At 53.0% G+C, this 21,546-nt stretch overlaps 2 non-coding genes across 2 annotated transcripts; both read right to left on the reverse strand.

Annotated features, from left to right (window-relative positions):
• Positions 1–2,483: 2,483 nt before the first annotated feature.
• Positions 2,484–2,553, reverse strand: TRNAN-GUU (transfer RNA asparagine (anticodon GUU)). The gene has a single exon. It is a non-coding gene; the product is annotated as a tRNA-Asn (tRNA).
• An 8,906-nt stretch (positions 2,554–11,459) lies between these two features.
• Positions 11,460–11,529, reverse strand: TRNAN-GUU (transfer RNA asparagine (anticodon GUU)). Its single transcript has one exon. It is a non-coding gene; the product is annotated as a tRNA-Asn (tRNA).
• Between the last annotated feature and the right edge of the window lie 10,017 nt (positions 11,530–21,546).

The raw sequence follows: 21,546 nt of genomic DNA on the forward strand, positions 1-21,546 counted from the left end.
CGAACCTTTCCGTTAACAGCCGATCTCGCTAGCCAATTCCGCCACGGAGACAGTCCTGCTCCACTCTCACCAACATCAGAACATATCTTAAAGGCTATCAGCCCAAAGAAAAAAAAAGCGCCGCACCACCACCGAGTGGGCTCGAACCTCCAACCTTTCGGTTAACAGCCGATCGCGCCAGCCAATTGCGCCACGGAGACAGTCGTGGTCCACCCTCCTCCCCGTCAGAACATTTCTTCAGAGCTATCAGCCCAAAGAAAAAAGAAGCGCCGCACAACCACCGGGTGGGCTTGAACCTCCAACTATTCGGTTAACAGCCGATCGCGCTAGCCAATTGCGCCACGGAGATAGTCGTGCTCCACTTCCACCACCATCAGAACATATCTTCAAAGCTATCAGCGCAAAAAAAGCAACACACCACTCCCGGGAGAGCTCGAACCTCCAGCCTTTCGGTTAACAGCCGATCGCGCTAGCCAATTGTGCCACGGAGACAGTCCCGCTCCACTCTCACCATCGTCAGAACATTTCTTCAGGGCTATCAGCCCAAAGAAAAAAAAGAGCCGCACCACCATCGGGTAGGCTCGAACCTCCAACCTTTCAGTTAACAGCCCATCGCGGTAGCCAATTGCGCCACGGAGACAGTCGTGCGCCACTCTCACCACCGTCAGAACATTTCTTCAGAGCTATAAGCCCAAAGGAAAAAAAGTGCCGCACCACCACCGGGTGGGTTCGAGCGTCCAACCTTTCGGTTAATAGCCCATTGCGCTAGCCAATTACGCCACGGAGACAGTCGTGCTCCACTCTCACCACCAACAGAACATATCTTCAAAGCTATCAGCGCAAAGAAAAAAGCAACACACCACTCCCGGGAGGGCTCGAACCTCCAACCTTTAGGTTAACAGCCGATCGCGCTAGCCAATTGCGCCAAGGAGACAGTCGTGCTCCACTCTCACCACCGTCAGAACAATTCTCCAGAGCTATCAGCCCAAAGAAAAAAAAGCGCCGCACCACCACCGGGTGGGCTCGAACCTCCAACCTTTTGGTTAACACCCGATCGCGCTAGCCGATTGCGCAACGGAGAAAGTCGTGCTCCACTCTCACCACCAACAGAACATTTCTTCAGAGCTATCAGCGCAAAGAAAAAAGCAACACACCACTCCCGGGAGGGCTTGAACCTCGAACCTTTCGGTTAACAGCCGATCTCGCTAGCCAATTGCGCCACGGAGACAGTCCTGCTCCACTCTCACCACCATCAGAACATATCTTCAAAGGTATCAGCCCAAAGAAAAAAAAGCGCCGCACCACCACCGAGTGGGCTCGAACCTCCAACCTTTCGGTTATCTGCCGAACGTGCTAGCCAATTGCGCCAAGGAGACAGTCGTGTTCCACTCTCACCACCGTCAAAACATTTCTTCAGAGCTATGAGCCAAAAGAAAAAAAGCGCCGCACCACCATCGGGTGGGCTCGAACCTCCAACCTTTTGGTTAACAGCCAATCGCGCTAGCCAACTGTGCCACGGAGACAGTCGTGCTCCACTCTCACCACCGTCAGAACATTTCTTCAGAGCTAACAGCCCAAAGAAAAAAAAGCGCCGCACCACCACCAGGTGGGCTCGAACCTCCAAACTTTCGGTTAACAGCCGATCGCGCTAGCCAATTGCGCCATGGAGACAGTCCTGCTCCACTCTCACCACCATCAGAACATATCTTTAAAGCTATCAGCCCAAAGAAATAAAAGCAACATACCATTACTGGGTGGGCTCGAACCTCCAACCTTTCAGTTAACAGCCCATCGCGCTAGCCAATTGCGCCACGGAGAGAGTCGTGCTCCACTCTCACCACCATCAGAACATATCTTCAAAGCTATCAGCGCAAAGAAAAAAGCAACGCACCGTTCCCGGTAGGGCTCGAACCTCCAACCTTTCGGTTAACAGCCGATCGCGCTAGCCAATTGCGCCAAGGAGACAGTCATGCTCCACTCTCACCACCGTCAAAACAATTCTTCAGAGCTATCAGCCCAAAGAAAAAAAAGCGCCGCACCACCACCGGGTGGGCTCAAACCTCCAACCATTTGGTTTAACACCCGATCGCGCTAGCCAATTGTGCAACGGAGAGAGTCGTGCTCCACTCTCACCACCAACAGAACATATCTTCAAAGCTATCAGCGCAAAGAAAAAAGCAACACACCACTCCCGGGAGGGCTTGAACCTCGAACCTTTCGGTTAACAGCCGATCTCGCTAGCCAATTCCGCCACGGAGACAGTCCTGCTCCACTCTCACCAACATCAGAACATATCTTAAAGGCTATCAGCCCAAAGAAAAAAAAAAGCGCCGCACCACCACCGAGTGGGCTCGAACCTCCAACCTTTCGGTTAACAGCCGATCGCGCCAGCCAATTGCGCCACGGAGACAGTCGTGCTCCACTCTCACCACCATCAGAACATATCTTCAAAGCTATAAGGGCAAAGAAAAAAAGCAACACACCACTCCCGGGAGGGCTCGAACCTCCAACCTTTCGGTTAACAGCCGAACGCGCTAGCCAATTGCGCCACGCAGACAGTCGTGCTCCACTCCCACCACCATCAGAACATATCTTCAAAGCTATCAGCGCAAAGAAAAAAGCAACACACCACTCCCGGAAGAGCTCGAACCTCCAACCTTTCAGTTAACAGCCCATAGCGCTAGCCAATTGTCCCACGGAGACAGTCGTGCTCCACTCTCACCACCATCACAACATATCTTCAAAGCTATCAGCCCAAAGGAAAAAAAGCACCGCACCACCACCGGGTGGGCTTGAACCTCCAACTATTCGGTTAACAGCCGATCGCGCTAGCCAATTGCGCCACGGAGATAGTCGTGCTCAACTTCCACCACCATCAGAACATATCTTCAAAGCTATCAGCGCAAAAAAAAGCAACACACCACTCCCGGGAGAGCTCGAACCTCCAACCTTTCGGTTAACTGCCGAACGTGCTAGCCGATTGCGCCAAGGAGACATGCATGCTCTACTCTCACCACCGTCAGAACATTTCTTCAGAGCTATCAGCCAAAAGAAAAAAGCGCCGCACCACCTTCGGGTGGGCTCGAACCTCCAACCTTTCGGTTAACAGCCAATCGCGCTAGCCAATTGTGCCACGGAGACAGTCGTGCACCACTCTCACCACCGTCAGAACATTTCTTCAGAGCTATCAGCCCAAAGAAAAAAAAGCGCTGCACCACCACCGAGTGGGCTCGAACCTCCAACCTTTCGGTTAACAGCTGATCGCGCTAGCCGATTGTGCCATGGAGACAGTCGTGCTCCACTCCCACCACCATCAGAACATATCTTCAAAGCTATCAGCGCAAAGAAAAAAGCAACACACCACTCCCGGGAGGGCTTGAACCTCGAACCTGTCGGTTAACAGCCGATCTCGCTAGCCAATTGCGCCACGGAGACAGTCCTGCTCCACTCTCACCACCATCACAACATATCTTCAAAGCTATCAGCCCAAAGAAAAAAAAGCGCCGCACCACCACCGAGTGGGCTCGAACCTCCAACCTTTCGGTTAACAGCCGATCGCGCCAGCCAATTGCGCCACGGAGACAGTCGTGCTCCACTCTCCCCCCCGTCACAACATTTCTTCAGAGCTATCAGCCCAAAGAAAAAAAAGAGCCGCACCACCACCGAGTGGGCTCGAACCTTCAACCTTTCGGTTAACAGCCGATCGAGCTAGCCGATTGCGCCACGGAGACAGTCGTGCTCCACTCCCACCACCATCAGAACATATATTCAAAGCTATCAGCGCAAAAAAAGCAACACACCACTCCCGGGAGAGCTCGAACCTCCAGCCTTTTGGTTAACAGCGGATCGCGCTAGCCAATTGCGCCACGGAGACAGTCCTGCTCCACTCTAACCACCGTCAGAACATTTCTTCAGAGCTATCAGCCCAGAGAAAAAGAAGCGCCGCACCACCTTCGGGTGGGCTCGAACCTCCAACCTTTCGGTTAACAGCCAATCGCGCTAGCCAATTGTGCCACGGAGACAGTCGTGCTCCACTCTCACCACCGTCAGAACATTTCTTCAGAGCTATCAGCCCAAAGAAAAAAAAGCAACACACCACTCCCGGGAGAGCTCGAACCTCCAGCCTTTTGGTTAACAGCGGATCGCGCTAGCCAATTGCGCCACGGAGACAGTCCTGCTCCACTCTCAACACCGTCAGAACATTTCTTCAGAGCTATCAGCCCAGAGAAAAAGAAGCGCCGCACCACCTTCGGGTGGGCTCGAACCTCCAACCTTTCGGTTAACAGCCAATCGCGCTAGCCAATTGTGCCACGGAGACAGTCGTGCTCCACTCTCACCACCGTCAGAACATTTCTTCAGAGCTATCAGCCCAAAGAAAAAAAAGCAACACACCACTCCCGGGAGGGCTTGAACCTCGAACCTTTCGGTTAACAGCCGATCTCGCTAGCCAATTGCGCCACGGAGACAGTCCTGCTCCACTCTCACCACCATCAGAACATATCTTCAAAGGTATCAGCCCAAAGAAAAAAAAGCGCCGCACCACCACCGAGTGGGCTCGAACCTCCAACCTTTCGGTTGTCTGCCGAACGTGCTAGCCAATTGCGCCAAGGAGACAGTCGTGCTCCACTCTCACCACCGTCAGAACATTTCTTCAGAGCTATGAGCCAAAAGAAAAAAAGCGCCGCACCACCATCGGGTGGGCTCGAACCTCCAACCTTTCGGTTAACAGCCAATAGCGCTAGCCAATTGTGCCACAGAGACAGTCGTGCTCCACTCTCACCACCGTCAGAACATTTCTTCAGAGCTAACAGCCCAAAGAAAAAAAAGCGCCGCACCACCACCAGGTGGGCTCGAACCTCCAAACTTTCGGTTAACAGCCGATCGCGCTAGCCAATTGCGCCAGGGAGACAGTCCTGCTCCACTCTCACCACCATCAGAACATATCTTTAAAGCTATCAGCCCAAAGAAAAAAAAAGCAACATACCATTACTGGGTGGGCTCGACCCTCCAACCTTTCAGTTAACAGCCCATCGCGCTAGCCAATTGCGCCACGGAGAGAGTCGTGCTCCACTCTCACCACCATCAGAACGTATCTTCAAAGCTATCAGCGCAAAGAAAAAAGCAACGCACCACTCCCGGTAGGGCTCGAACCTCCAACCTTTCGGTTAACAGCCGATCGCGCTAGCCAATTGCGCCAAGGAGACAGTCATGCTCCACTCTCACCACCGTCAGAACAATTGTTCAGAGCTATCAGCCCAAAGGAAATAAAGCGCCGCACCACCACCGGGTGGGCTCAAACCTCCCACCTTTTGGTTAACACCCGATCACGCTAGCCAATTGTGCAACGGAGAGAGTCGTGCTCCACTCTCACCACCAACAGAACATATCTTCAAAGCTATCAGCGCAAAGAAAAAAGCAACACACCACTCCCGGGAGGGCTTGAACCTCGAACCTTTCCGTTAACAGCCGATCTCGCTAGCCAATTCCGCCACGGAGACAGTCCTGCTCCACTCTCACCAACATCAGAACATATCTTAAAGGCTATCAGCCCAAAGAAAAAAAAAGCGCCGCACCACCACCGAGTGGGCTCGAACCTCCAACCTTTCGGTTAACAGCCGATCGCGCCAGCCAATCGCGCCACGGAGACAGTCGTGGTCCACCCTCCTCCCCGTCAGAACATTTCTTCAGAGCTATCAGCCCAAAGAAATAGAAGCGCCGCACAACCACCGGGTGGGCTTGAACCTCCAACTATTCGGTTAACAGCCGATCGCGCTAGCCAATTGCGCCACGGAGATAGTCGTGCTCCACTTCCACCACCATCAGAACATATCTTCAAAGCTATCAGCGCAAAAAAAGCAACACACCACTCCCGGGAGAGCTCGAACCTCCAGCCTTTCGGTTAACAGCCGATCGCGCTAGCCAATTGTGCCACGGAGACAGTCCCGCTCCACTCTCACCATCGTCAGAACATTTCTTCAGAGCTATCAGCCCAAAGAAAAAAAAGAGCCGCACCACCATCGGGTAGGCTCGAACCTCCAACCTTTCAGTTAACAGCCCATCGCGGTAGCCAATTGCGCCACGGAGACAGTCGTGCTCCACTCTCACCACCGTCAGAACATTTCTTCAGAGCTATAAGCCCAAAGGAAAAAAAGTGCCGCACCACCACCGGGTGGGTTCGAGCGTCCAACCTTTCGGTTAATAGCCCATTGCGCTAGCCAATTACGCCACGGAGACAGTCGTGCTCCACTCTCACCACCAACAGAACATATCTTCAAAGCTATCAGCGCAAAGAAAAAAGCAACACACCACTCCCGGGAGGGCTCGAACCTCCAACCTTTAGGTTAACAGCCGATCGCGCTAGCCAATTGCGCCAAGGAGACAGTCGTGCTCCACTCTCACCACCGTCAGAACAATTCTCCAGAGCTATCAGCCCAAAGAAATAAAAGCGCCGCACCACCACCGGGTGGGCTCGAACCTCCAACCTTTTGGTTAACACCCGATCGCGCTAGCCGATTGCGCAACGGAGAAAGTCGTGCTCCACTCTCACCACCAACAGAACATTTCTTCAGAGCTATCAGCGCAAAGAAAAAAGCAACACACCACTCCCGGGAGGGCTTGAACCTCGAACCTTTCGGTTAACAGCCGATCTCGCTAGCCAATTGCGCCACGGAGACAGTCCTGCTCCACTCTCACCACCATCAGAACATATCTTCAAAGGTATCAGCCCAAAGAAAAAAAAGCGCCGCACCACCACCGAGTGGGCTCGAACCTCCAACCTTTCGGTTATCTGCCGAACGTGCTAGCCAATTGCGCCAAGGAGACAGTCGTGTTCCACTCTCACCACCGTCAGAACATTTCTTCAGAGCTATGAGCCAAAAGAAAAAAAGCGCCGCACCACCATCGGGTGGGCTCGAACCTCCAACCTTTTGGTTAACAGCCAATCGCGCTAGCCAATTGTGCCACGGAGACAGTCGTGCTCCACTCTCACCACCGTCAGAACATTTCTTCAGAGCTAACAGCCCAAAGAAAAAAAAGCGCCGCACCACCACCAGGTGGGCTCGAACCTCCAAACTTTCGGTTAACAGCCGATCGCGCTAGCCAATTGCGCCATGGAGACAGTCCTGCTCCACTCTCACCACCATCAGAACATATCTTTAAAGCTATCAGCCCAAAGAAAAAAAAGCAACATACCATTACTGGGTGGGCTCGAACCTCCAACCTTTCAGTTAACAGCCCATCGCGCTAGCCAATTGCGCCACGGAGAGAGTCGTGCTCCACTCTCACCACCATCAGAACATATCTTCAAAGCTATCAGCGCAAAGAAAAAAGCAACGCACCACTCCCGGTAGGGCTCGAACCTCCAACCTTTCGGTTAACAGCCGATCGCGCTAGCCAATTGCGCCAAGGAGACAGTCATGCTCCACTCTCACCAGCGTCAAAACAATTCTTCAGAGCTATCAGCCCAAAGAAAAAAAAGCGCCGCACCACCACCGGGTGGGCTCAAACCTCCAACCATTTGGTTAACACCCGATCGCGCTAGCCAATTGTGCAACGGAGAGAGTCGTGCTCCACTCTCACCACCAACAGAACATATCTTCAAAGCTATCAGCGCAAAGAAAAAAGCAACACACCACTCCCGGGAGGGCTTGAACCTCGAACCTTTCGGTTAACAGCCGATCTCGCTAGCCAATTCCGCCACGGAGACAGTCCTGCTCCACTCTCACCAACATCAGAACATATCTTAAAGGCTATCAGCCCAAAGAAAAAAAAAGCGCCGCACCACCACCGAGTGGGCTCGAACCTCCAACCTTTCGGTTAACAGCCGATCGCGCCAGCCAATTGCGCCACGGAGACAGTCGTGCTCCACTCTCACCACCATCAGAACATATCTTCAAAGCTATAAGGGCAAAGAAAAAAAGCAACACACCACTCCAGGGAGGGCTCGAACCTCCAACCTTTCGGTTAACAGCCGAACGCGCAAGCCAATTGCGCCACGCAGACATTCGTGCTCCACTCCCACCACCTTCAGAACATATCTTCAAAGCTATCAGCGCAAAGAAAAAAGCAACACACCACTCCCGGAAGAGCTCGAACCTCCAACCTTTCAGTTAACAGCCCATAGCGCTAGCCAATTGTCCCACGGAGACAGTCGTGCTCCACTCTCACCACCATCACAACATATCTTCAAAGCTATCAGCCCAAAGGAAAAAAAGCACCGCACCACCACTGGGTGGGCTTGAACCTCCAACTATTCGGTTAACAGCCGATCGCGCTAGCCAATTGCGCCACGGAGATAGTCGTGCTCAACTTCCACCACCATCAGAACATATCTTCAAAGCTATCAGCGCAAAAAAAGCAACACACCACTCCCGGGAGAGCTCGAACCTCCAACCTTTCGGTTAACTGCCGAACGTGCTAGCCGATTGCGCCAAGGAGACATGCATGCTCCACTCTCACCACCGTCAGAACATTTCTTCAGAGCTATCAGCCAAAAGAAAAAAGCGCCGCACCACCTTCGGGTGGGCTCGAACCTCCAACCTTTCGGTTAACAGCCAATCGCGCTAGCCAATTGTGCCACGGAGACAGTCGTGCACCACTCTCACCACCGTCAGAACATTTCTTCAGAGCTATCAGCCCAAAGAAAAAAAAGCGCTGCACCACCACCGAGTGGGCTCGAACCTCCAACCTTTCGGTTAACAGCTGATCGCGCTAGCCGATTGTGCCATGGAGACAGTCGTGCTCCACTCCCACCACCATCAGAACATATCTTCAAAGCTATCAGCGCAAAGAAAAAAGCAACACACCACTCCCGGGAGGGCTTGAACCTCGAACCTGTCGGTTAACAGCCGATCTCGCTAGCCAATTGCGCCACGGAGACAGTCCTGCTCCACTCTCACCACCATCACAACATATCTTCAAAGCTATCAGCCCAAAGAAAAAAAAGCGCCGCACCACCACCGAGTGGGCTCGAACCTCCAACCTTTCGGTTAACAGCCGATCGCGCCAGCCAATTGCGCCACGGAGACAGTCGTGCTCCACTCTCCCCCCCGTCACAACATTTCTTCAGAGCTATCAGCCCAAAGAAAAAAAAGAGCCGCACCACCTCCGAGTGGGCTCGAACCTTCAACCTTTCGATTAACAGCCGATCGAGCTAGCCGATTGCGCCACGGAGACAGTCGTGCTCCACTCCCACCACCATCAGAACATATATTCAAAGCTATCAGCGCAAAAAAAAGCAACACACCACTCCCGGGAGAGCTCGAACCTCCAGCCTTTTGGTTAACAGCGGATCGCGCTAGCCAATTGCGCCACGGAGACAGTCCTGCTCCACTCTAACCACCGTCAGAACATTTCTTCAGAGCTATCAGCCCAGAGAAAAAGAAGCGCCGCACCACCTTCGGGTGGGCTCGAACCTCCAACCTTTCGGTTAACAGCCAATCGCGCTAGCCAATTGTGCCACGGAGACAGTCGTGCTCCACTCTCACCACCGTCAGAACATTTCTTCAGAGCTATCAGCCCAAAGAAAAAAAAGCAACACACCACTCCCGGGAGGGCTTGAACCTCGAACCTTTCGGTTAACAGCCGATCTCGCTAGCCATTTGCGCCACGGAGACAGTCCTGCTCCACTCTCACCACCATCAGAACATATCTTCAAAGGTATCAGCCCAAAGAAAAAAAAGCGCCGCACCACCACCGAGTGGGCTCGAACCTCCAACCTTTCGGTTGTCAGCCGAACGTGCTAGCCAATTGCGCCAAGGAGACAGTCGTGCTCCTCTCTCACCACCGTCAGAACATTTCTTCAGAGCTATGAGCCAAAAGAAAAAAAGCGCCGCACCACCATCGGGTGGGCTCGAACCTCCAACCTTTCGGTTAACAGCTAATCGCGCTAGCCAATTGTGCCACGGAGACAGTCGTGCTCCACTCTCACCACCGTCAGAACATTTCTTCAGAGCTAACAGCCCAAAGAAAAAAAAGCGTCGCACCACCACCAGGTGGGCTCGAACCTCCAAACTTTCGGTTAACAGCCGATCGCGCTAGCCAATTGCGCCATGGAGACAGTCCTGCTCCACTCTCACTACCATCAGAACATATCTTTAAAGCTATCAGCCCAAAGAAAAAAAAAGCAACATACCATTACTGGGTGGGCTCGAACCTCCAACCTTTCAGTTAACAGCCCATCGCGCTAGCCAATTGCGCCACGGAGAGAGTCGTGCTCCACTCTCACCACCATCAGAACATATCTTCAAAGCTATCAGCGCAAAGAAAAAAGCAACGCACCACCACCGAGTGGGCTCGAACCTCCAACCTTTCGGTTATCTGCCGAACGTGCTAGCCAATTGCGCCAAGGAGACAGTCGTGCTCCACTCTCACCACCGTCAGAACATTTCTTCAGAGCTATGAGCCAAAAGAAAAAAAGCGCCGCACCACCATCGGGTGGGCTCGAACCTCCAACCTTTTGGTTAACAGCCAATCGCGCTAGCCAATTGTGCCACGGAGACAGTCGTGCTCCACTCTCACCACCGTCAGAACATTTCTTCAGAGCTAACAGCCCAAAGAAAAAAAAGCGCCGCACCACTACCAGGTGGGCTCGAACCTCCAAACTTTCGGTTAACAGCCGATCGCGCTAGCCAATTGCGCCATGGAGACAGTCCTGCTCCACTCTCACCACCATCAGAACATATCTTTAAAGCTATCAGCCCAAAGAAAAAAAAGCAACATACCATTACTGGGTGGGCTCGAACCTCCAACCTTTCAGTTAACAGCCCATCGCGCTAGCCAATTGCGCCACGGAGAGAGTCGTGCTCCACTCTCACCACCATCAGAACATATCTTCAAAGCTATCAGCGCAAAGAAAAAAGCAACGCACCGTTCCCGGTAGGGCTCGAACCTCCAACCTTTCGGTTAACAGCCGATCGCGCTAGCCAATTGCGCCAAGGAGACAGTCATGCTCCACTCTCACCACCGTCAAAACAATTCTTCAGAGCTATCAGCCCAAAGAAAAAAAAGCGCCGCACCACCACCGGGTGGGCTCAAACCTCCAACCATTTGGTTTAACACCCGATCGCGCTAGCCAATTGTGCAACGGAGAGAGTCGTGCTCCACTCTCACCACCAACAGAACATATCTTCAAAGCTATCAGCGCAAAGAAAAAAGCAACACACCACTCCCGGGAGGGCTTGAACCTCGAACCTTTCGGTTAACAGCCGATCTCGCTAGCCAATTCCGCCACGGAGACAGTCCTGCTCCACTCTCACCAACATCAGAACATATCTTAAAGGCTATCAGCCCAAAGAAAAAAAAAAGCGCCGCACCACCACCGAGTGGGCTCGAACCTCCAACCTTTCGGTTAACAGCCGATCGCGCCAGCCAATTGCGCCACGGAGACAGTCGTGCTCCACTCTCACCACCATCAGAACATATCTTCAAAGCTATAAGGGCAAAGAAAAAAAGCAACACACCACTCCCGGGAGGGCTCGAACCTCCAACCTTTCGGTTAACAGCCGAACGCGCTAGCCAATTGCGCCACGCAGACAGTCGTGCTCCACTCCCACCACCATCAGAACATATCTTCAAAGCTATCAGCGCAAAGAAAAAAGCAACACACCACTCCCGGAAGAGCTCGAACCTCCAACCTTTCAGTTAACAGCCCATAGCGCTAGCCAATTGTCCCACGGAGACAGTCGTGCTCCACTCTCACCACCATCACAACATATCTTCAAAGCTATCAGCCCAAAGGAAAAAAAGCACCGCACCACCACCGGGTGGGCTTGAACCTCCAACTATTCGGTTAACAGCCGATCGCGCTAGCCAATTGCGCCACGGAGATAGTCGTGCTCAACTTCCACCACCATCAGAACATATCTTCAAAGCTATCAGCGCAAAAAAAAGCAACACACCACTCCCGGGAGAGCTCGAACCTCCAACCTTTCGGTTAACTGCCGAACGTGCTAGCCGATTGCGCCAAGGAGACATGCATGCTCTACTCTCACCACCGTCAGAACATTTCTTCAGAGCTATCAGCCAAAAGAAAAAAGCGCCGCACCACCTTCGGGTGGGCTCGAACCTCCAACCTTTCGGTTAACAGCCAATCGCGCTAGCCAATTGTGCCACGGAGACAGTCGTGCACCACTCTCACCACCGTCAGAACATTTCTTCAGAGCTATCAGCCCAAAGAAAAAAAAGCGCTGCACCACCACCGAGTGGGCTCGAACCTCCAACCTTTCGGTTAACAGCTGATCGCGCTAGCCGATTGTGCCATGGAGACAGTCGTGCTCCACTCCCACCACCATCAGAACATATCTTCAAAGCTATCAGCGCAAAGAAAAAAGCAACACACCACTCCCGGGAGGGCTTGAACCTCGAACCTGTCGGTTAACAGCCGATCTCGCTAGCCAATTGCGCCACGGAGACAGTCCTGCTCCACTCTCACCACCATCACAACATATCTTCAAAGCTATCAGCCCAAAGAAAAAAAAGCGCCGCACCACCACCGAGTGGGCTCGAACCTCCAACCTTTCGGTTAACAGCCGATCGCGCCAGCCAATTGCGCCACGGAGACAGTCGTGCTCCACTCTCCCCCCCGTCACAACATTTCTTCAGAGCTATCAGCCCAAAGAAAAAAAAGAGCCGCACCACCACCGAGTGGGCTCGAACCTTCAACCTTTCGGTTAACAGCCGATCGAGCTAGCCGATTGCGCCACGGAGACAGTCGTGCTCCACTCCCACCACCATCAGAACATATATTCAAAGCTATCAGCGCAAAAAAAGCAACACACCACTCCCGGGAGAGCTCGAACCTCCAGCCTTTTGGTTAACAGCGGATCGCGCTAGCCAATTGCGCCACGGAGACAGTCCTGCTCCACTCTAACCACCGTCAGAACATTTCTTCAGAGCTATCAGCCCAGAGAAAAAGAAGCGCCGCACCACCTTCGGGTGGGCTCGAACCTCCAACCTTTCGGTTAACAGCCAATCGCGCTAGCCAATTGTGCCACGGAGACAGTCGTGCTCCACTCTCACCACCGTCAGAACATTTCTTCAGAGCTATCAGCCCAAAGAAAAAAAAGCAACACACCACTCCCGGGAGGGCTTGAACCTCGAACCTTTCGGTTAACAGCCGATCTCGCTAGCCATTTGCGCCACGGAGACAGTCCTGCTCCACTCTCACCACCATCAGAACATATCTTCAAAGGTATCAGCCCAAAGAAAAAAAAGCGCCGCACCACCACCGAGTGGGCTCGAACCTCCAACCTTTCGGTTGTCTGCCGAACGTGCTAGCCAATTGCGCCAAGGAGACAGTCGTGCTCCACTCTCACCACCGTCAGAACATTTCTTCAGAGCTATGAGCCAAAAGAAAAAAAGCGCCGCACCACCATCGGGTGGGCTCGAACCTCCAACCTTTCGGTTAACAGCCAATCGCGCTAGCCAATTGTGCCACGGAGACAGTCGTGCTCCACTCTCACCACCGTCAGAACATTTCTTCAGAGCTAACAGCCCAAAGAAAAAAAAGCGTCGCACCACCACCAGGTGGGCTCGAACCTCCAAACTTTCGGTTAACAGCCGATCGCGCTAGCCAATTGCGCCATGGAGACAGTCCTGCTCCACTCTCACTACCATCAGAACATATCTTTAAAGCTATCAGCCCAAAGAAAAAAAAAGCAACATACCATTACTGGGTGGGCTCGAACCTCAAACCTTTCAGTTAACAGCCCATCGCGCTAGCCACTTGCGCAACGGAGAGAGTCGTGCTCCACTCTCACCACCATCAGAACATATCTTCAAAGCTATCAGCGCAAAAAAAAGCAACACACCACTCCCGGGAGAGCTCGAACCTCCAACCTTTCAGTTAACAGCCCATAGCGCTAGCCAATTGCGCCACGGAGACAGTCGTGCTCCACTCTCACCACCATCACAACATATCTTCAAAGCTATCAGCCCAAAGGAAAAAAAGCACCGCACCACCACCGGGTGGGCTTGAACCTCCAACTATTCGGTTAACAGCCGATCGCGCTAGCCAATTGCGCCACGGAGATAGTCGTGCTCCACTTCCACCACCATCAGAACATATCTTCAAAGCTATCAGCGCAAAAAAAAAGCAACATACCACTCCCGGGAGAGCTCGAACCTCCAACCTTTCGGTTAACTGCCGAACGTGCTAGCCGATTGCGCCAAGGAGACAGTCATGCTCCACTCTCACCACCGTCAGAACATTTCTTCAGAGCTATCAGCCAAAAGAAAAAAGCGCCGCACCACCTTCGGGTGGGCTCGAACCTCCAACCTTTCGGTTAACAGCCAATCGCGCTAGCCAATTGTGCCACGGAGACAGTCGTGCTCCACTCTCACCACCGTCAGAACATTGCTTCAGAGCTATCAGCCCAAAGAAAAAAAAGCGCTGCACCACCACCGAGTGGGCTCGAACCTCCAACCTTTCGGTTAACAGCCGATCGCGCTAGCCGATTGTGCCATGGAGACAGTCGTTCTCCACTCCCACCACCATCAGAACATATCTTCAAAGCTATCAGCGCAAAGAAAAAAGCAACACACCACTCCCGGGAGGGCTTGAACCTCGAACCTGTCGGTTAACAGCCGATCTCGCTAGCCAATTGCGCCACGGAGACAGTCCTGCTCCAGTCTCACCACCATCACAACATATCTTCAAAGCTATCAGCCCAAAGAAAAAAAAGCGCTGCACCACCACCGAGTGGGCTCGAACCTCCAACCTTTCGGTTAACAGCCGATCGCGCCAGCCAATTGCGCCACGGAGACAGTCGTGCTCCACTCTCCCCCCCGTCACAACATTTCTTCAGAGCTATCAGCCCAAAGAAAAAAAAGCGCCGCACCACCACCGAGTGGGCTCGAACCTTCAACCTTTCGGTTAACAGCCGATCGAGCTAGCCGATTGCGCCACGGAGACAGTCGTGCTCCACTCCCACCACCATCAGAACATATATTCAAAGCTATCAGTGCAAAAAAAAGCAACACACCACTCCCGGGAGAGCTCGAACCTCCAGCCTTTTGGTTAACAGCGGATCGCGCTAGCCAATTGCGCCACGGAGACAGTCCTGCTCCACTCTCACCACCGTCAGAACATTTCTTCAGAGCTATCTGCGCAAAGAAAAAAGCAACACACCACTCCCGGGAGAGCTCGAACCTCCAACCTTTCGGTTAACAGCCGATCTCGCTAGCCAATTGCGCCACGGAGACAGTCCTGCTCCACTCTCACCACCATCACAACATATCTTCAAAGCTATCAGCCCAAAGAAAAAAAAGCGCCGCACCACCACCGAGTGGGCTCGAACCTCCAACCTTTCGGTTAACAGCCGATCGCGCCAGCCAATTGCGCCACGGAGACAGTCGTGCTCCACTCTCCCCCCCGTCACAACATTTCTTCAGAGCTATCAGCCCAAAGAAAAAAAAGAGCCGCACCACCACCGAGTGGGCTCGAACCTTCAACCTTTCGGTTAACAGCCGATCGAGCTAGCCGATTGCGCCACGGAGACAGTCGTGCTCCACTCCCACCACCATCAGAACATATATTCAAAGCTATCAGCGCAAAAAAAGCAACACACCACTCCCGGGAGAGCTCGAACCTCCAGCCTTTTGGTTAACAGCGGATCGCGCTAGCCAATTGCGCCACGGAGACAGTCCTGCTCCACTCTAACCACCGTCAGAACATTTCTTCAGAGCTATCAGCCCAGAGAAAAAGAAGCGCCGCACCACCTTCGGGTGGGCTCGAACCTCCAACCTTTCGGTTAACAGCCAATCGCGCTAGCCAATTGTGCCACGGAGACAGTCGTGCTCCACTCTCACCACCGTCAGAACATTTCTTCAGAGCTATCAGCCCAAAGAAAAAAAAGCAACACACCACTCCCGGGAGGGCTTGAACCTCGAACCTTTCGGTTAACAGCCGATCTCGCTAGCCATTTGCGCCACGGAGACAGTCCTGCTCCACTCTCACCACCATCAGAACATATCTTCAAAGGTATCAGCCCAAAGAAAAAAAAGCGCCGCACCACCACCGAGTGGGCTCGAACCTCCAACCTTTCGGTTGTCTGCCGAACGTGCTAGCCAATTGCGCCAAGGAGACAGTCGTGCTCCACTCTCACCACCGTCAGAACATTTCTTCAGAGCTATGAGCCAAAAGAAAAAAAGCGCCGCACCACCATCGGGTGGGCTCGAACCTCCAACCTTTCGGTTAACAGCCAATCGCGCTAGCCAATTGTGCCACGGAGACAGTCGTGCTCCACTCTCACCACCGTCAGAACATTTCTTCAGAGCTAACAGCCCAAAGAAAAAAAAGCGTCGCACCACCACCAGGTGGGCTCGAACCTCCAAACTTTCGGTTAACAGCCGATCGCGCTAGCCAATTGCGCCATGGAGACAGTCCTGCTCCACTCTCACTACCATCAGAACATATCTTTAAAGCTATCAGCCCAAAGAAAAAAAAAGCAACATACCATTACTGGGTGGGCTCGAACCTCCAACCTTTCAGTTAACAGCCCATCGCGCTAGCCACTTGCGCAACGGAGAGAGTCGTGCTCCACTCTCACCACCATCAGAACATATCTTCAAAGCTATCAGCGCAAAAAAAAGCAACACACCACTCCCGGGAGAGCTCGAAACTCCAACCTTTCAGTTAACAGCCCATAGCGCTAGCCAATTGCGCCACGGAGACAGTCGTGCTCCACTCTCACCACCATCACAACATATCTTCAAAGCTATCAGCCCAAAGGAAAAAAAGCACCGCACCACCACCGGGTGGGCTTGAACCTCCAACTATTCGGTTAACAGCCGATCGCGCTAGCCAATTGCGCCACGGAGATAGTCGTGCTCCACTTCCACCACCATCAGAACATATCTTCAAAGCTATCAGCGCAAAAAAAAAGCAACACACCACTCCCGGGAGAGCTCGAACCTCCAACCTTTCGGTTAACTGCCGAACGTGCTAGCCGATTGCGCCAAGGAGACAGTCATGCTCCACTCTCACCACCGTCAGAACATTTCTTCAGAGCTATCAGCCAAAAGAAAAAAGCGCCGCACCACCTTCGGGTGGGCTCGAACCTCCAACCTTTCGGTTAACAGCCAATCGCGCTAGCCAATTGTGCCACGGAGACAGTCGTGCTCCACTCTCACCACCGTCAGAACATTGCTTCAGAGCTATCAGCCCAAAGAAAAAAAAGCGCTGCACCACCACCGAGTGGGCTCGAACCTCCAACCTTTCGGTTAACAGCCGATCGCGCTAGCCGATTGTGCCATGGAGACAGTCGTGCTCCACTCCCACCACCATCAGAACATATCTTCAAAGCTATCAGCGCAAAGAAAAAAGCAACACACCACTCCCGGGAGGGCTTGAACCTCGAACCTGTCGGTTAACAGCCGATCTCGCTAGCCAATTGCGCCACGGAGACAGTCCTGCTCCAGTCTCACCACCATCACAACATATCTTCAAAGCTATCAGCCCAAAGAAAAAAAAGCGCTGCACCACCACCGAGTGGGCTCGAACCTCCAACCTTTCGGTTAACAGCCGATCGCGCCAGCCAATTGCGCCACGGAGACAGTCGTGCTCCACTCTCCCCCCCGTCACAACATTTCTTCAGAGCTATCAGCCCAAAGAAAAAAAAGCGCCGCACCACCACCGAGTGGGCTCGAACCTTCAACCTTTCGGTTAACAGCCGATCGAGCTAGCCGATTGCGCCACGGAGACAGTCGTGCTCCACTCCCACCACCATCAGAACATATATTCAAAGCTATCAGTGCAAAAAAAAGCAACACACCACTCCCGGGAGAGCTCGAACCTCCAGCCTTTTGGTTAACAGCGGATCGCGCTAGCCAATTGCGCCACGGAGACAGTCCTGCTCCACTCTCACCACCGTCAGAACATTTCTTCAGAGCTATCTGCGCAAAGAAAAAAGCAACACACCACTCCCGGGAGAGCTCGAACCTCCAACCTTTCGGTTAACAGATGATCGCGCTAGCCAATTGCGCCACGGAGACCGTCCTGCTCCACTCTCACCACCGTCAGAACATTTCTTCAGAGCTATCAGCCCAAAGGAAAAAAGCGCCGCACCACCACCGGGTGGGCTCGAACCGCCAACCTTTTGGTTAACAGCCGATCGTGCTTGCCAATTGCGCCACGGAGAGAGTCGTGCTCCTTTCTCACCACCAACAGAACATATCTTCAAAGCTATCAGGGCAAAGAAAAAAAAGTGCCGCACCACCACCGGGTGGGCTCGAACCTCCAACCTTTCGGTTAATAGCCCATCGCGCTAGCCAATTGCGCCACGGAGACAGTCGTGCTCCACTCTCACCACCGTCAGAACATTTCTTCAGAGCTATAAGCCCAAAGGAAGAAAGTGCCGCACCACCACCGGGTGGGTTCGAGCGTCCAACCTTTCGGTTAATAGCCCATCGCGCTAGCCAATTACGCCACGGAGACAGTCGTGCTCCACTCTCACCACCATCAGAACATATCTTCAAAGCTATCAGCCCAAAGAAAAAAAAGCGCCGCACCACCACCGAGTGGGCTCGAACCTCCAACCTTTCGGTTATCTGCCGAACGTGCTAGCCGATTGCGCCAAGGAGACAGTCGTGCTCCACTCTCACCACTGTCAGAACATTTCTTCAGAGCTATGAGCCAAAAGAAAAAAAGCGCCGCACCACCATCGGGTGGGCTCGAACCTCCAACCTTTCCGTTAACAGCCAATCGCGCTAGCCAATTGTGCCACGGAGACAGTCGTGCTCCACTCTCACCACCGTCAGAACATTTCTTCAGAGCTAACAGCCCAAAGAAAAAAAAGCGCCGCACCACCACCAGGTGCGCTCGAACCTCCAACCTTTCGGTTAACAGCCGATCGCGCTAGCCAATTGCGCCATGGAGACAGTCCTGCTCCACTCTCGCCACCATCAGAACATATCTTTAAAGCTATCAGCCCAAAGAAAAAAAGCAACATACCATTACTGGGTGGGCTCGAACCTCCAACCTTTCAGTTAACAGCCCATCGCGCTAGCCAATTGCGCCACGGAGAGAGTCGTGCTCCAATCACACCACCATCACAACATGTCTTCAAAGCTATCAGCCCGAAGAAAAAAAAGCACCGCACCACCACCGCGTGGGCTCGAACCTCCAACCTTTCGGTTACCAGCCGATCGCGCTAGCAAATTGCGCCACGGAGACAGTCCTGCTCCACTCTCACCACCATCAGAACATATCTTCAAAGCTATCAGCCCAAAGAAAAAAAAGCAACACACCACTCCCGGGAGGGCTCGAACCTCCAACCTTCAGGCTAACAGCCGATCGCGCTAGCCAATTGCGCCACGGAGACAGTCGTGCTCCACTCTCACCACCGTCAGAACATTTCTTCAGAGCTATCAGCACAAAGAAAAAAAGCACCGCACCACCACCGGGTGGGCTCGAGCGTCCAACCTTTCAGTTAATAGCCCATCGCGCTAGCCAATTACGCCACGGAGACAGTCGTGCTCCACTCTCACCACCGTCAGAACATTTCTTCTGAGCTATCAGCCCAAAGAAAAAAAAGCGCCACACCACCACCGGGTGGGCTCGAACCTCCAACCTTTCGGTTAATACCCCATCGCGCAAGCCAATTACGCCACGGAGACAGTCGTGCTCCACTCTCACCACCATCAGAACATATCTTCAAAGCTATAAGCGCAAAGAAAAAAAAGCAACACACCACTCCCGGGAGAGCTCGAACCTCCAACCTTTTGGTTAACAGCCGATCACGCTAGCCAATCGCGCCACGGAGACAGTCGTGCTCCACTCTCACCACCATCACAAATATCTTCAAAGCTATCAGCCCAAAGAAAAAAAAGCACCGCACCACCACCGCGTGGGTTCGAAACTTCAACCTTTCGGTTACCAGCCGATCGCGCTAGCCGATTGCGCCACAGAGACAGTCCTGCTCCACTCTCACCACCGTCAGAACATTTCTTCAGAGCTATCAGCCCAAACAAAAAAAAGCGCCGCACCACCACATCAGCCAATCGCGCTAGCCAATAGCGCCACGGAGACAGTCGTGCTCTACTCTCACCACCGTCAGAACATTTATTCAGAGCTATCAGCCCAAAGAAAAAAAAGCGCCGCACCACCACCGGGTGGGCTCGAACCTCCAACCTTCCGGTCAACAGCCGATGGCGCTAGCCAATTGCGTCATGGAGACAGTCCTGCCACACTCTCACCACCATCAGAACATATCTTCAAATCTATCAGCCCAAAGAAAAAAAAGCAACACACCACTCCTGGGAGGGCTCGAACCTCCAACCTTACAGTTAACAGCCCATCGCGCTAGCCAATTGTGCCACGGAGACAGTCGTGCTGCACTCTCACCACCATCACAAGTATCTTCAAAGCTATAAGCCCAAAGAAAAAAAAGCACCGCACCACCACCGCGTGGGCTCGAAACTTCAACCTTTCGGTTACCAGCCGATCGCGCTAGCCGATTGCGCCACAGAGACAGTCCTGCTCCACTCTCACCACCATCAGAACATATCTTCAAAGCTATCAGCCCAAAGAAAAAAAGCAACACACCACTCCTGGGAGGGCTCGAACCTCCAACCTTTCAGTTAACAGCCGATCACGCTAGCCAATTGCGCTACGGAGACAGTCATGCTCCACTCTCACCACCGTCAGAACATTTCTCCAGAGCTATCAGCCCAAAGAAAAGAAGCGCCGCACCACCATCGGGTGGGCTCGAACCTCCAACCTTTCGGTTAACAGCCCATCGCGCAAGCCAATTGCGCTACGGAGACAGTCCTGCTCCACTCTCACTACCGTCAGAACATTTCTTCAGAGCTATCAGCCCAAAGGAAAAAAGCGCCGCACCACCACCAAGTGGGCTCGAACCTCCAACCTTTCGGTTATCTGCCGAACGTGCTAGCCGATTGCGCCAAGCAGACAGTCGTGCTCCACTCTCACCACCGTCAGAACATTTCTTCAGAGCTATCAGCCAAAAGAAAAAAAGCGCCGCACCACCATCGGGTGGGCTCGAACCTCCAACCTTTCGGTTAACAGCCAATCGCGCTAGCCAATTGTGCAACGGAGACAGTCGTGCTCCACTCTCACCACCGTCAGAACATTTCTTCAGAGCTAACAGCCCAAAGAAAAAAAAAGCGCCGCACCACCACCAGGTGGGCTCGAACCTTCAACCTGTCGGTTAACAGCCGATCGCGCTAGCCAATTGCGCCACGGAGACAGTCCTGCTGCACTCTCACCACCATCAGAACATATCTTTAAAGCTATCAGCCCAAAGAAAAAAAAGCAACACACCATTACTGGGTGGGCTCGAACCTCCAACCTTTCGGTTACCAGCCGATCGCGCTAGCCGATTGCGCCACAGAGACAGTCCTGCTCCACTCTCACCACCGTCAGAACATTTCTTCAGAGCTATCAGCCCAAACAAAAAAAAGCGCCGCACCACCACATCAGCCAATCGCGCTAGCCAATAGCGCCACGGAGACAGTCGTGCTCTACTCTCACCACCGTCAGAACATTTATTCAGAGCTATCAGCCCAAAGAAAAAAAAGCGCCGCACC

Source organism: Rhipicephalus microplus, unplaced genomic scaffold, assembly GCF_043290135.1.
Source record: "Rhipicephalus microplus isolate Deutch F79 unplaced genomic scaffold, USDA_Rmic scaffold_88, whole genome shotgun sequence".
In the NCBI taxonomy this organism is placed as follows: Eukaryota; Metazoa; Arthropoda; class Arachnida; order Ixodida; family Ixodidae; genus Rhipicephalus; species Rhipicephalus microplus.